General features: G+C 48.1%; 3 non-coding genes and 2 pseudogenes across 3 annotated transcripts; all 5 read right to left on the bottom strand.

The window, feature by feature from the left end:
- Window positions 1-3755: 3755 nt before the first annotated feature.
- Window positions 3756-3872, bottom strand: LOC122334951 (annotated as a pseudogene).
- A 1398-nt stretch (window positions 3873-5270) lies between these two features.
- Window positions 5271-5379, bottom strand: LOC122334953 (annotated as a pseudogene).
- Window positions 5380-6776: 1397 nt separating this feature from the next.
- Window positions 6777-6895, bottom strand: LOC122334945. Its single transcript, XR_006248854.1, has one exon. It is a non-coding gene; the product is annotated as a 5S ribosomal RNA (ribosomal RNA).
- A 1439-nt stretch (window positions 6896-8334) lies between these two features.
- On the bottom strand, window positions 8335-8453 carry LOC122334947. The gene has a single exon (XR_006248856.1). It is a non-coding gene; the product is annotated as a 5S ribosomal RNA (ribosomal RNA).
- A 4551-nt stretch (window positions 8454-13004) lies between these two features.
- LOC122334946 lies at window positions 13005-13123 on the bottom strand. Its single transcript, XR_006248855.1, has one exon. It is a non-coding gene; the product is annotated as a 5S ribosomal RNA (ribosomal RNA).
- Window positions 13124-14943: the final 1820 nt, after the last annotated feature.

Here is a 14943-nt window from a genome sequence, read left to right as displayed (position 1 = left end):
ACCACGGGAATTCCAGCCCGGTGACAAGGTCTTGGTCCTCGCTCCTCACGGCCCGCCTTGCGACTACCAGTCCCGTGGTTGTTGACACCAACCCCATCTTTCGGCTGCCCAGAAGGGGGAGCTCCAGCACCTGGTCGGTCAGTTCTCGGACGTGTTCTCCCCTAGCCCTGGGCGGACCTACGTCATCGAAAGCACGAGATCCGGACGCCCCTGGAGTTATCGTCCGCAGCGCCCTACTGCGTGTCCCGGAGGCTCGCCGGCAGGCTATCGAGGAGGAAATACAACAAATGCTCAAATTGGGGGTAATCGACCCATCCCGTAGCCCGTGGTCCAGTCCTATAGTGATGGTGCCAAAACCCGACGGCTCCCTCCGCTTCTGCAACGATTTCCGCCGGTTGAACGAGGTCTCCGAGTTTGACGGGTACCCCATGCCCCGTGTGGACGAGTTGTTGGACCGACTGGGAAGGGCCCGCACATCTCTACACTTGACCTGACGTAAAGGCTACTGGCAGGTACCCTCTCTAAGTCCTCAAGACCTAAAACTGCATTTTCTACCCCTAGCGGACACTGGCAATACCGGACCCTTCCCTTCGGACTTCACGGGGCCCCCGCAACCTTCCAGCGTATGATGGACGTTGTCCTCCCTCCCCATCAGAGCTACGCCGCGGCCTGTCTGGACGACGTTGTCATCCACTCGGAGACCTGGGAGGACCACCCAGAGCGCTGCGGAGGGTGCTGTCCGAACTCCGGAGGGCTGGGCTCACAGCCAACCCCAGGAAATGTCACCTGGCACTGTCTGAAGCAAGGTACCTGGGTTAGCACCAAGTCGGGAGGGCCTTATCCGGCCCCAGGAAGACAAGGTGGAAGCGGTCAAGAATGCCCCGAGGCCCCTCACCAAAACCCAGGTACGAGCCTTTCTGGGGTTGGCGGGCTACTATCGTTGTTTTATCCCCAACTTCTCCTCTTTAGCCGCCCCTGACGGACCCAACCAGGAAGGGGCAGCCGGAGAAGATAAAGTGGACACCGAGACCGAGGAGGCGTTCGAAGATCGAGAAGGCGCTAACATCGGAACCGGTCCTTCGAAAGTGCCGGATTTCAGCTGCCCCTTTCTGTTACAGACGGATGCCTCCGATACACGGGTTGGGGCAGTTCTCTCCCAAACCGGGAGGGCGAGGAGCATCCGGTCTTATACACCAGTCGGAAGCTGTCCCCAGCCGAGAGAAACTACGCGCGGTAGAAAAGGAGGCCCTGGCCCTTGTCCGAAGTTCACCTCTCACCGACCACGCCCCACTGCAATGGATGGCCCGGCCAAGGAAACCAACGCGAGGGTGACCTGGTGGTTCCTAGCGCTCCAGGACTTCAACTTTGTTGTGCGCCACCGAGCTGGAGCGGCGAACGCCAATGCGGACGGGCCCTCTCGGATCTGGGCAGCCGCGCAGGTCTGTCAGGGTCACCCCGCCCACCCCTGGCTTCTCCCTAACGGCACGTTTCATTTCAGGACCAGGACGACACTTAGGGGAGGTGACGAGCGCCCCGAGCAGCCATCAGCGCCGCCCTGGTAAACAACGAGGAGCACGTGCATGCACTCATTACAGGCTGACCGGTCTCAGCTGTCGCCATCAGCGGCCAGGATAAAAAGGCTACGCAGCATGCTGTCAGTGAGCTTTTGCCTCCATGAACTCTAACGCTAACTTTAACGACTCTTCTCTTGTCCCCCCGCAGAAAGCAGCGTGTAGACTGGTCAGCCGGCACCCCACGGCACGCACTTCACTCTGCACCACGAAGAAAGAGAACGAGCACCGGAGCACGCGTATCCCACGGACCGGCACTTTCACCCGTACTTCTTTTGTCATTTTTTTGCTTTCTGGAATAAAATCCACCCTCCGGGATTTTCACTTGAGCCCTCCTTGCTGTGTGTTTCTTCACCCCGTCACAGTATGTTGAATAACCCAATTGTTTAATGCAATGCAAAGTCGCAATGAATTTAATTTCAATGCACCACAAAATCTGTGTATTTCTGATACTGTTTTTTTTTTTCTCTGCTTGAATCTCTCCATCTACATGCCACCGTTTATGTCTTTACCGTGGTAAATGTTGATGACAACATTAAATTAACAAGGTATGTTGAATAACACAAATGTTAAATGCAATGCAAAGTCTCAATGCATTTAATTTCAATGCACCACAAAATCTGTGTACTTCTGATACTGGTCTTCTGTGACTCTTTATATATTTCATCTACATAAAAGTGTTTGAGTTTTTACCATGGTAAAAGTGGATGACAACATTAAATTAAGAAGGTACGTTGAATAACCCAATTGTTCAATGCAATGCAAAGTCTCAATGCATTTAATTTCAATGCACGACAAAATCTGTGTATTTCTGATACTGGTCTTTTTTTCTCTGCTTCAATCTCTCCAACTACATGCCACCGCTTATGTCTTTACTGTGGTAAATGTGGATGACAACATTAAATTAAGAAGGTATGTTGAATAACCCAATTGTTCAATGCAATGCAAAGTCTCAATGCATTTAATTTCAATGCACCACAAAATCTGTGAATTTGTCATACTGGTCTTCTGTGACTCTTTATATATTTCATCTACATGCCACTGTTTGAGTTTTTACCATGGTAAAAGTGGATGACAACATTAAATTAAGAAGGTATGTTGAATAACCCAATTGTTCAAAGCAATGCAAAGTCTCAATGCATTTAATTTCAATGCACTACAAAATCTGTGTATTTCTGATACTGGTCTTCTGTGTCTTTGTTTATTTAAACGGGAGTTTTTATCGCCTTTAGCTGAAATGGAGTGATCAACGTGGTCGCTGTGCGATACTGATACCCTGTTCTCCGAACTACTAAGCGAATGAAATCAAATAAAGTCCACCACATCCACTCTCCTGTAAATGGACAGTGAAAAGGTTTGTCGGTCTGACATAGAGTGTCAGTAATGTACGACCACGTTAAACAGTCCATTTCCAGCTAAAGGCGATAAAAACACCCAATGACATGAACAAAGAAACGCCGTTCAGAGCGATCACGTGTCAAACAAACTAAAACTAAAAGTAAAAAAAAAAACTATAACAAGTAAAATGAAATAAAAACGGAATCAAATATTAAACAACGCAAACATAGACCAATTGAGTTCAACGAATCATTGATCCTGAAGACATGGATCAGCATGTTCAGGTCGTTTGATTAGGGTCAGAGCTGAAATTTACAGGAGAGTGGATGTGGTGGATCTTATTTGAGGATTCCTGATGCAGGAAAAGGCAAATACGAATTTTGTAGTCAGGCACCCCGAGAGGAAACAAATGGGGGCCTAATGTCGAAGGACTTAAAGCGGCCGTGCCTAGGATTTCTTTAAACGAATAAATAATTAGCTCTTCGGTTGATTCTTGAATTTGTTTATTTATTTATTTATTTTTTCCCCGGTGCAGTTTGCATTCAAGCGGTTGGACTGACAAACAAGACTGGCAACCTCTCAAGTCGAAGAGAAGGGCCCGAGTTGCAAAGGAACGTGCAGCTCTAAAGAGGTCGCTGTAGAGAGAGAGAGAAGGTCTGTCTATCGCTCCTGGAGGAGAAAGCAAGAATGACGACGTTGAGCTGTCCTCCGTCACAGCGACGAAGCAGAAAGGCGGCACAGAGAAGGGCAAAGCAAAGCAGCAGCAAATGTAAAAGGGTAAAGGAGCGAGCCAAAACAGTCGGCCCCCGGAGAAGAGCGCTCGCTGACTGGTGAAGGAAAAGCAAAAGCTTACAGCACCTGGTATTCCCAGGCGGTCTCCCATCCAAGTACTAACCAGGCCCGCCCTGCTTAGCTTCCGAGATCGGACGAGATCGGGCGTGCTCAGGGTGGTATGGCGTGAGCGAAAGCAGCTCGCGAACGCGAGCTATTTAAAGAAGGCACCGGCAGCAGGCCAAAGACGCACACCAGCTTTTCCACTCCACTCTTTTCATGTCTTCTGCAACTCTTCGACATTGTCTGCCCGAGAAAAAGGCGCCCCACCGCAAACTTGGCCGGAGCGCGCGGCGTTTCGCCGCCCCTCACCACGCCAAAACAACACGCCCATTTCCCTTCTTTTTCACGCCTTCGTCCCTACATCAATGCCTTCCTTCCTTAATAAATCAACTCACATTAATTCAGTTGGAAGACAAACATCGCTGACGCCATGAGCCACACTGAGTGCAAGTAAACGCAAGTCTATTTCTCAACGATATCAAATTAATCAGGCACCTTTATTTACATTTCAACCATATCCTGTCAAAGCACTCAACGCTATACAATTCGGAGCACAGAGTGTCAGTAATGTACAACCACCACGATGAACACTCCATTTCCAGCTAAAGGCGATCAAAACACCCATCGACATGAACAAAGAAACGCTGCTCGAGCGATCACCTGGCAAACAAACTAAAACTTCTAAAAGTTCTTTCACACGAACAAAATTAAATAAAACCTTTGACACCTGTTTAGAAATCGTAAAAACTAAATAAATAAATAAAAACACCCACTGACATGAATAAAGAAACACCGCTCGGAGTGATCACGTGTCAAACAAACTAAAAGTTAAAAAAACTAAAAACTACAACAAGTAAAATGAAATAAAAACGGAATCAATTATTAAACAATGCAAACATAGACCAATTGAGTTCAACGAATCGTTGATCCTGAAGACATGGATCAGCATGTTCAGGTCGTTTGATTAGGGTCAGAGCTGAAATTTACAGGAGAGTGGATGTGGTGGATCTTATTTGAGGATTCCTGACGCAGGAAAAGGCAAATACGGATTTTGTAGTCAGGCACCCCGAGAGGAAACAAATGGGGGCCTAATGTCGAAGGACTTAAAGCGGCCGTGCCTCAGGATTTCTTTAAACGAATAAATAATTAGCTCTTCGGTTGATTCTTGAATTTCTTAAATCATTTGTTTATTTATTTATTTTTTCCCGGTGCAGTTTGCATTCAAGCCGTTGGACTGACAAACAAGACTGGCAACCTCTCAAGTCGAAGAGAAGGGCCCGAGTTGCAAAGGAACGTGCAGCTCTAAAGAGGTCGCTGTAGAGAGAGAGAGAGAAGGTCTGTCTATCGCTCCTGGAGGAGAAAGCAAGAATGACGACGTTGAGCTGTCCTCCGTCACAGCGACGAAGCAGAAAGGCGGCACAGAGAAGGGCAAAGCAAAGCAGCAGCAAATGTAAAAGGGTAAAGGAGCGAGCCAAAACAGTCGGCCCCTGGAGAAGAGCGCTCGCTGACTGGTGAAGGAAAAGCAAAAGCTTACAGCACCTGGTATTCCCAGGCAGTCTCCCATCCAAGTACTAACCAGGCCCGCCCCTGCTTAGCTTCCGAGATCGGGCGTGCTCAGGGTGGTATGGCCGTAAGCGAAAGCAGCCCGCGAATGCGAGCTATTTAAAGAAGGCACCGGCAGCAGGCCAAAGACGCACACCAGCTTTTCCACTCCACTCTTTTCATGTCTTCTGCAACTCTTCGACATTGTCTGCCCGAGAAAAAGGCGCCCCACCGGCAAACTTGGCCGGAGCGCGGCGTTTCCGCCGTCCCTCACCACGCCAAAACAACACGTCCATTTCCCCTTCTTTTCACGCCTTCGTCCCTACATCAATTCCTTCCTTCCTTAATAAGTCAACTCACATTAATTCAGTTGGAAGACAAACATCGCTGACGCCACGAGCCACACTGAGTGCAAGTAAACGCAAGTCTATTTCTCAACGATATCAAATTAATCAGGCACCTTTATTTACATTTCAACCATATCCTGTCAAAGCACTCAACGCTATACAATTCGGAGCACAGAGTGTCAGTAATGTACAACCACCACGATGAACACTCCATTTCCAGCTAAAGGCGATCAAAACACCCATCGACATGAACAAAGAAACGTCGTTCGAGCGATCACCTGGCAAACAAACTAAAACTTCTAAAAAAGTTCTTTCACACGAACAAAATTAAATAAAACCTTTGACACCTGTTTAGAAATCGTAAAAACTAAATAAATCAATAAAAACACCCACTGACATGAATAAAGAAACACCGCTCGGAGTGATCACGTGTCAAACAAACTAAAAGTAAAAAAACTAAAAACTACAACAAGTAAAATGAAATAAAAACGGAATCAATTATTAAACAATGCAAACATAGACCAATTGAGTTCAACGAATCGTTGATCCTGAAGACATGGATCAGCATGTTCAGGTCGTTTGATTAGGGTCAGAGCTGAAATTTACAGGAGAGTGGATGTGGTGGATCTTATTTGAGGATTCCTGATGCAGGAAAAGGCAAATACGGATTTTGTAGTCAGGCACCCCGAGAGGAAACGAATGGGGGCCTAATGTCGAAGGACTTAAAGTTGCCGTGCCTAGGATTTCTTTAAACGAATAAATAATTAGCTCTTCAGTTGATTCTTGAATTTCTTAAATCATTTGTTTATTTATTTATTTTTTCCCGGTGCAGTTTGCATTCAAGCGGTTGGACTGACAAACAAGACTGGCAACCTCTCAAGTCGAAGAGAAGGGCCCGAGTTGCAAAGGAACGTGCAGCTCTAAAGAGGTCGCTGAAGAGAGAGAGAGAAGGTCTGTCTATCGCTCCCTGGAGGAGAAAGCAAGAATGACGACGTTGAGCTGTCCTCCGTCACAGCGACGAAGCAGAAAGGCGGCACAGAGAAGGGCAAAGCAAAGCAGCAGCAAATGTAAAAGGGTAAAGGAGTGAGCCAAAACAGTCGGCCCCTGGAGAAGAGCGCTCGCTGACTGGTGAAGGAAAAGCAAAAGCTTACAGCACCTGGTATTCCCAGGCGGTCTCCCATCCAAGTACTAACCAGGCCCGCCCCTGCTTAGCTTCCGAGATCGGACGAGATCGGGCGTGCTCAGGGTGGTATGGCCGTAAGCGAAAGCAGCCCGCGAAAGCAGCCCGCGAAAGCAGCCCGCGAAAGCAGCCCGCGAATGCGAGCTATTTAAAGAAGGCACCGGCAGCAGGCCAAAGACGCACACCAGCTTTTCCACTCCACTCTTTTCATGTCTTCTGCAACTCTTCGACATTGTCTGCCCGAGAAAAAGGCGCCCCACCGCAAACTTGGCCGAGCGCGCGGCGCTTTTCCGCCGCCCTCACCACGCCAAAACAACACGTCCATTTCCCCTTCTTTTTCACGCCTTCGTCCCTACATCAATGCCTTCCTTCCTTAATAAATCAACTCACTTTAATTCAGTTGGAAGACAAACATCGCTGACGCTGCGAGCCACACTGAGTGCAAGTAAACGCAAGTCTATTTCTCAACGATATCAAATTAATCAGGCACCTTTATTTACATTTCAACCATATCCTGTCAAAGCACTCAACGCTATACAATTCGGAGCACAGAGTGTCAGTAATGTACAACCACCACGATGAACACTCCATTTCCAGCTAAAGGCGATCAAAACACCCATCGACATGAACAAAGAAACGTCGTTCGAGCGATCACCTGGCAAACAAACTAAAACTTCTAAAAGTTCTTTCACACGAACAAAATTAAATAAAACCTTTGACACCTGTTTAGAAATCGTAAAAACTAAATAAATCAATAAAAAACACCCACTGACATGAATAAAGAAACACCGTTCGGAGTGATCACGTGTCAAACAAACTAAAAGTTAAAAAAACTAAAAACTACAACAAGTCAAATGAAATAAAAACGGAATCAATTATTAAACAATGCAAACATAGACCAATTGAGTTCAACGAATCGTTGATCCTGAAGACATGGATCAGCATGTTCAGGTCGTTTGATTAGGTCAGAGCTGAAATTTACAGGAGAGTGGATGTGGTGGATCTTATTTGAGGATTCCTGACGCAGGAAAAAAGGCAAATACGGATTTTGTAGTCAGGCACCCGAGAGGAAACGAATGGGGGCCTAATGTCGAAGGACTTAAAGCGGCCGCGTGCCTAGGATTTCTTTAAACGAATAAATAATTAGCTCTTCGGTTGATTCTTGAATTTCTTAAATCATTTGTTTATTTATTTATTTTTTCCCGGTGCAGTTTGCATTCAAGCGGTTGGACTGACAAACAAGACTGGCAACCTCTCAGTCAAGTCGAAGAGAAGGGCCCGAATTGCAAAGGAACGTGCAGCTCTAAAGAGGTCGCTGTAGAGAGAGAGAAGGTCTGTCTATCGCCCCTGGAGGAGAAAGCAAGAATGACGACGTTGAGCTGTCCTCCGTCACAGCGACGAAGCAGAAAGGCGGCACAGAGAAGGGCAAAGCAAAGCAGCAGCAAATGTAAAAGGGTAAAGGAGCGAGCCAAAACAGTCGGCCCCTGGAGAAGAGCGCCGCTGACTGGTGAAGGAAAAGCAAAGCTTACAGCACCTGGTATTCCCAGGCGGTCTCCCATCCAAGTACTAACCAGGCCCGCCCCTGCTTAGCTTCCGAGATCGGACGAGATCGGGCGTGCTCAGGGTGGTATGGCCGTAAGAGAAAGCAGCCCGCGAAAGCAGCTCATGAAAGCAGCCCGCGAATGCGAGCTATTTAAAGAAGGCAACGGCAGCAGGCCAAAGACGCACACCAGCTTTTCCACTCCACTCTTTTCATGTCTTCTGCAACTCTTCGACATTGTCTGCCCGAGAAAAAGGCGCCCCACCGGCAAACTTGGCCGGAGCGCGGCGTTTCCGCCGTCCCTCACCACGCCAAAACAACACGTCCATTTCCCCTTCTTTTCACGCCGTCCCTACATCAATTCCTTCCTTCCTTAATAAATCAACTCACATTAATTCAGTTGGAAGACAAACATCGCTGACGCCATGCGAGCCACACTGAGTGCAAGTAAACGCAAGTCTATTTCTCAACGATATCAAATTAATCAGGCACCTTTATTTACATTTCAACCATATCCTGTCAAAGCACTCAACGCTATACAATTCGGAGCAAAATTCAAATTCAAATTCAAATTTTATTTGTCACATACACATACATACATGGTACGACATGCAGTGAAATGTTCTTTACAACCGTCCAGCATCAAAATAGAAACAAAATTTAAATGTATATATAAATATAAAATATAAGAAATATATATAAAAAGAAGTGTGCAAAGTAGAATATAAAAAAATAAATAAAATAGAATATAAATATAAAGTATAAGATATAAAGTGTAAAGTGTAAGTGTAAAGTGGCTGTGCAATGTCCAGTGCAAAGTGGCTAGTGCAATTGTCCAAATGTAAGTGGTGAGTATCTGGGGAAAGAGGGGTGAACATGGGAATTCCGGTATTTAGGTGCTGGGTGTTCTCTGGTTCAGACTCGAATGGCCTGCGGGAAGAAGCTCCTCTTCATTCTCTCTGTGTTTACCTTCAGGGAACGAAAGCGCTTTCCTGAACGCAGCAGAGAAAAGAGTCCATTGTTGGGATGGCTGAGGTCTTCCACGATCTTCCTGGCCCTGGTACAGCACCGCTTGTTGTAGATGTGCTGCAGCACAGGGAGCTCAGTGCGGATGGTGCGCTCAGCTGACCGCACCACCTTTTGGAGAGCTCGCCTGTCCTGCATGGTGCTGTTTCCAAACCAGGAGGTGATGTTTCCCGTCAGGACACTCTCGATGGTGCAGGTGTAAAAGTTCCTGAGCACCTGAGATGGGAGTCTGAAGTCCCTTAAAGCGCCTCAGATGGTATAGGCGCTGCCGGGCCTTCTTCACCAGGGTGTTGATGTGACAGGACCAAGACAGGTCCTGCGTGATGTGAATACCCAGGTACCGAAACTGTCCACTCTCTCCACTGGGGTCCCGTCGATCTTGATGGGATGGTAAGAGCGCACCTGCTTCGTGCTGAAGTCCACTATTAACTCCTTTGTTTTGCTGACGTTCAGGAGAAGATTGTTCTCCTGACACCATCTCTCCAGGTTGTTGATCTCCTGAAGGTAGGCCATCTCATCGTTGTTGGAGATCAGGCCCACCACGACAGTGTCGTCAGCAAATTTAATGATGGTGGTGGAGTTTGTAGTGGCCACACAGTCATGTGTGTACAGCGAGTACAGCAGGGGGCTCAGAACACAACCCTGAGGGGCTCCAGTGCTGAGAGTGAGGGAGGATGAGGTGTGTTTTCCCATCCGTACGGCTTGTGGTCTGTCGGTCAGGAAGTTGGTGATCCAGTGACGCAGGGATGGGCTGAGTCCCAGGACCTCCAACTTCGAGGTGAGCGTGGAGGGAACTATGGTGTTGAACGCTGAACTATAGTCCACGAACAGCATTTTCACATAGTTCCCTTTCCTAAAATCCAGGTGGCTTGTGGTTTGTGTGGAGGAGGTGTGTGATGGCATCCTCCGTGAGACCGGTTTTGGTGGTAAGCAAACTGTAGTGGGTCGAGTGTGTCCGGTAGTGATGCGGTGATGAAGTCTCTGACGAGTCTCTCAAGCACTTCATCACTACAGACGTCAGAGCTACAGGGCGGTAATCATTAAGGCAAGATGGTTGAGGTTTCTTCGGCACAGGAACAATGATGGACTCTTTGAAACACGAGGGGACTACAGACTGTTTCAGGGAGAGATTAAATATCTCAGTGAACACCGGTGCTAGCTGGTCAGCACAGGCTCTCAGAACCCGACCTGTGATGCCGTCAGGTCCTGCTGCCTTCCTGGTGTTCACTCTCCTGAATGCCCTCCTTACGTGCGTGCTCGAAATGGTGAACGCGATTTCCTCTCCGGCTCTCTCGGCGTGCGTGCTGTTCATCATGCCGCTAGCGGCGCTAGCGTGATTAGCTGCAGCCTCGAAACGAGCATAAAGGTGTTTAGCTCGTCTGCCAGAGAAGCATCCGCTCTCCACTCTGGAGGTTGGCATTTTATAGTCCGTGATGTTTCTCAGTCCCTGCCAAAGGCTCCTAGAGTCACTGTGTTGAAACTGTGACTCAAGTTTCCTCCCGTAGCGCCTCTTTGCCTCCTTTACCGCTCTGCGCGCACGCCGTATGACGCAGCCTTGTATTCAGACATATCCCGTTGACAATCCCGTATTATAGGCTGCGGAGCAGGATCTCAGAGAGTCGCGGATAGTTTTGTCTACCCACGGCTTCTGGTTGGGAAACGCCCTGAGTTTCCCCTGAGTTTCCCACCTAGTTTCCCCGATGAATCCCACCACCGCTTCCGTGAACACGTTGACGCGTCCTCGGAGCTACACCTGAACATGGCCCAGTCTGCGTCATCCAAAGCGTCCTGCAGAGCGGCCACCGAATGGTCAGTCCAGCGTGACACCTCCTCTGTACCGGGCTTCCTGTTTCAGCCTCTGTTTGTAAACAGGTACAAGGAAAATGGCGGCATGGTCCGATTTACCAAACGGTGGGCATGATTTTGCCTTGTATTTGTCTCTGAAGGGTGTGTAACAGTGATCCAGTGTCCTTTCGCCCCTGGTGGGCAGGTGATGTGCTGGTGAAAGTTCGGCAGTGCGCGCTTGAGGTTTGCACTGTTAAAATCCCCAGCACTATGAGTGCGGCGTCCGGTGTTGTGACTGGTGTGTTGTGAGGTGGTCGTGTAAATCCCATATTGCAGCGTCCGTGTCCGCTTGAGGTGGAATATAAACGGCGCTGACTATGACCGAGCTGAATTCCGTGGAAGATAGAAAGGGCGACATTTGATGGTCAGAAGTTCCAGGTTTGGTGTGCAGGAGCGTGAGAGAAGAACAACGCTCGCGCTGTCGCACCAGCGGTTGTTCACCATCAGACACACTCCACCTCCCCGTGTCTTCCCCGACTCCATTGTTCTGTCCATGCGGTAAACGGAGAAAAACTCGGCCGGTTGTATGGCGTGGTCCGGTACCGCTGGGTTCAGCCATGTCTCGGTGAAGCAGAGGAGGTTGCAGTCCCGAATGTCTCTCTGGAACTTGATCCTTGCCCTGAGGTCATCGAGCTTGTTTTCCAGAGACTGGACGTTGGCTAACAGGACACTAGGTAGGGGAGCGCGGTGTGAGCGTGCCCTCAACCTGTTCCTGACGCCGGCTCGTTTCCCTCGTGGACGCCGGTGCGGGTCAGTAATGTACAACCACCACGATGAACACTCCATTTCCAGCTAAGGGCGATCAAAACACAGAGTGTCAGTAATGTACAACCACCACGATGAACACTCCATTTCCAGCTAAAGGCGATCAAAACACCCATCGACATGAACAAAGAAACGTCGTTCGGAGCGATCACCTGGCAAACAAACTAAAACTTCTAAAAGTTCTTTCACACGAACAAAATTAAATAAAACCTTTGACACCTGTTTAGCAATCGTAAAAACTAAATAAATCAATAAAAAACACCCACTGACATGAATAAAGAAACACGTTCGGAGTGATCACGTGTCAAACAAACTAAAAGTTAAAAAAACTAAAAACTACAACAAGTCAAATGAAATAAAAACGGAATCAATTATTAAACAATGCAAACATAGACCAATTGAGTTCAACGAATCGTTGATCCTGAAGACATGGATCAGCATGTTCAGGTCGTTTGATTAGGTCAGAGCTGAAATTTACAGGAGAGTGGATGTGGTGGATCTTATTTGAGGATTCCTGACGCCGGAAAAGGCAAATACGGATTTTGTAGTCAGGCACCCCGAGAGGAAACAAATGGGGGCCTAACGTCGAAGGACTTAAAGCGGCCGTGCCTAGGATTTCTTTAAACGAATAAATAATTAGCTCTTCGGTTGATTCTTGAATTTCTTAAATCATTTGTTTATTTATTTATTTTTTCCCCGGTGCAGTTTGCATTCAAGCGGTTGGACTGACAAACAAGACTGGCAACCTCTCAAGTCGAAGAGAAGGGCCCGAATTGCAAAGAACGTGCAGCTCTAAAGAGGTCGCTGTAGAGAGAGAGAGAGAAGGTCTGTCTATCGCTCCCTGGAGGAGAAAGCAAGAATGACGACGTTGAGCTGTCCTCCGTCACAGCGACGAAGCAGAAAGGCGGCACAGAGAAGGGCAAAGCAAAGCAGCAGCAAATGTAAAAGGGTAAAGGAGCGAGCCAAAACAGTCGGCCCCTGGAGAAGAGCGCCGCTGACTGGTGAAGGAAAAGCAAAGCTTACAGCACCTGGTATTCCCAGGCGGTCTCCCATCCAAGTACTAACCAGGCCCGCCCCTGCTTAGCTTCCGAGATCGGACGAGATCGGGCGTGCTCAGGGTGGTATGGCCGTAAGAGAAAGCAGCCCGCGAAAGCAGCCCGCGAAAGCAGCCCGCGAATGCGAGCTATTTAAAGAAGGCAACGGCAGCAGGCCAAAGACGCACACCAGCTTTTCCACTCCACTCTTTTCATGTCTTCTGCAACTCTTCGACATTGTCTGCCCGAGAAAAGGCGCCCACGGCAAACTTGGCGGAGCGCGGCGTTTCCGCCGTCCCTCACCACGCCAAAACAACACGTCCATTTCCCCTTCTTTTTCACGCCTTCGTCCCTACATCAATTCCTTCCTTCCTTAATAAATCAACTCACATTAATTCAGTTGGAAGACAAACATCGCTGACGCTGCGAGCCACACTGAGTGCAAGTAAACGCAAGTCTATTTCTCAACGATATCAAATTAATCAGGCACCTTTATTTACATTTCAACCATATCCTGTCAAAGCACTCAACGCTATACAATTCGAGACAAAATTCAAATTCAAATTCAAATTTTATTTGTCACATACACATACATACATGGTACGACATGCAGTGAAATGTTCTTTACAACCGTCCAGCATCAAAATAGAAACAAAATTTAAATGTATATATAAATATAAAATATAAGAAATATATATAAAAAGAAGTGTGCAAAGTAGAATATAAAAAAATAAATAAAATAGAATATAAATATAAAGTATAAGATATAAAGTGTAAAGTGTAAGTGTAAAGTGGCTGTGCAATGTCCAGTGCAAAGTGGCTAGTGCAATTGTCCAAATGTAAGTGGTGAGTATCTGGGGAAAGAGGGGTGAACATGGGAATTCCGGTATTTAGGTGCTGGGTGTTCTCTGGTTCAGACTCCGAATGGCCTGCATGGAAGAAGCTCCTCTTCATTCTCTCTGTGTTTGCCTTCAGGGAAGAAAGCGCTTTCCTGAACGCAGCAGAGAAAAGAGTCCATTGTTGGGATGGCTGAGGTCTTCCACGATCTTCCTGGCCCTGGTACAGCACCGCTTGTTGTAGATGTGCTGCAGCACAGGGAGCTCAGTGCGGATGGTGCGCTCAGCTGACCGCACCACCTTTTGGAGAGCTCGCCTGTCCTGCATGGTGCTGTTTCCAAACCAGGAGGTGATGTTTCCCGTCAGGACACTCTCGATGGTGCAGGTGTAAAAGTTCCTGAGCACCTGAGATGGGAGTCTGAAGTCCCTTAAGCGCCTCAGATGGTATAGGACGCTGCCGGGCCTTCTTCACCAGGGTGTTGATGTGACAGGACCAAGACAGGTCCTGCGTGATGTGAATACCCAGGTACCGGAAACTGTCCACTCTCTCCACTGGGGTCCCGTCGATCTTGATGGGATGGTAAGAGCGCACCTGCTTCGTGCTGAAGTCCACTATTAACTCCTTTGTTTTGCTGACGTTCAGGAGAAGATTGTTCTCCTGACACCATCTCTCCAGGTTGTTGATCTCCTGAAGGTAGGCCATCTCATCGTTGTTGGAGATCAGGCCCACCACGACAGTGTCGTCGCCAGCAAATTTAATGATGGTGGTGGAGTTTGTAGTGGCCACACAGTCATGTGTGTACAGCGAGTACAGCAGGGGCTCAGAACACAACCCTGAGGGGCTCCAGTGCTGAGAGTGAGGGAGGATGAGGTGTGTTTTCCCATCCGTACGGCTTGTGGTCTGTCGGTCAGGAAGTTGGTGATCCAGTGACGCAGGGATGGGCTGAGTCCCAGGACCTCCAACTTCGAGGTGAGCGTGGAGGGAACTATGGTGTTGAACGCTGAACTATAGTCCACGAACAGCATTTTCACATAGTTCCCTTTCCTAAAATCCAGGTGGCTTGTGGTTGTGTGGAGGAGGTGTG

This window comes from Puntigrus tetrazona, unplaced genomic scaffold, assembly GCF_018831695.1.
Source record: "Puntigrus tetrazona isolate hp1 unplaced genomic scaffold, ASM1883169v1 S000000689, whole genome shotgun sequence".
Taxonomy (NCBI): Eukaryota; Metazoa; Chordata; class Actinopteri; order Cypriniformes; family Cyprinidae; genus Puntigrus; species Puntigrus tetrazona.
Note: the sequence above shows the minus strand (reverse complement) of the source record. Positions and strands in the feature narration are given on the sequence as shown.